Genomic DNA, 1,013 nt, shown 5'->3' on the forward strand with positions numbered 1-1,013 from the left:
TCATCCTTTTGGGGTCGATAAATTAAGTACCAGTTACGCACTGGGGTCGACGTAATCGACTTAATCCGTTTGTCTGTCTTTGTTTGTCCCCTCTGTGTGTGGCCCCTTTTGGGCAGTAAAGAAATAAGAATTTCGTCGTCTTTACGTACTGAGTTCAAATTACGCCGAGGTCAACTTTTCCTTTCATCCTTCGGGGTCGATAAATTAAGTACCAGTTGCGTACTGGGGTCGATCTAATCGACTGGCCCCCTCTCCCAAAATTTCGGGTCTTGTGCCTAGAGTAGAAAATAATGTATCTATCGTATGACTTTCTTTATAAATGTCATAGTAAACAGTAAAGATTCCAATTTCGCAAAAGAATTAGTTTTGATTAAAAGCATTACAATTGAGTTTGCTCAATGCTATTCCTGATAGACTTCTAAAATAATACCCGTCATACACAGCATAGATTTAATGGACTTGATGCATTCCTTCGCAAAACCAGGTCACGTGTCTATCCAACAGCGATCAGAGCTCATATTTTCCCCCACTTTCCCTGTCAGGCCAATATTTTCTTTCTTTGCCATCCGCCTAATCTATACTTAATAATCCTTCCGTGATGCAAGCTCTATACAACTTCGAGACAGATTAGATGTTTGGACTGGTTCACCATATGTGCACCACCCACATAACTATTTATGTTAGCGCAGTTTGGTATGTTAATAATATTTTAATAGACTATCTCGTTTTATTGTGCTTCAAACGGACATTTCCGATATCGAATATCACAGATAGATATACTATGTCTGATATTGTCAATTCAATGAACAAATGATATTGATGAGAAAGAATTGATATTATATTTCTTTCAGTACACATTTAGGTTGCCTTTATCAATACGATAGGATATCCACTTCCTATTTGATTCATGTATCGATCACGAATTACTCACTATTGGTCTATTAATTCATGCATGCATGCAAGTTTATATACATACGTATATATGCGTACAGATGCGCTTGCACGTATATATA

General features: G+C 37.3%; 1 long non-coding RNA gene across 2 annotated transcripts in view; it reads left to right on the plus strand.

Moving 5' to 3' along the window:
• The window catches only part of LOC106873640 (uncharacterized), a 12,632-nt gene that overhangs the window by 8,119 nt on the left and 3,500 nt on the right, over window positions 1–1,013 (plus strand). The gene's annotated exons all lie outside the window — the stretch shown is intronic.

The sequence above is a fragment of the Octopus bimaculoides genome, chromosome 2, assembly GCF_001194135.2.
Source record: "Octopus bimaculoides isolate UCB-OBI-ISO-001 chromosome 2, ASM119413v2, whole genome shotgun sequence".
In the NCBI taxonomy this organism is placed as follows: Eukaryota; Metazoa; Mollusca; class Cephalopoda; order Octopoda; family Octopodidae; genus Octopus; species Octopus bimaculoides.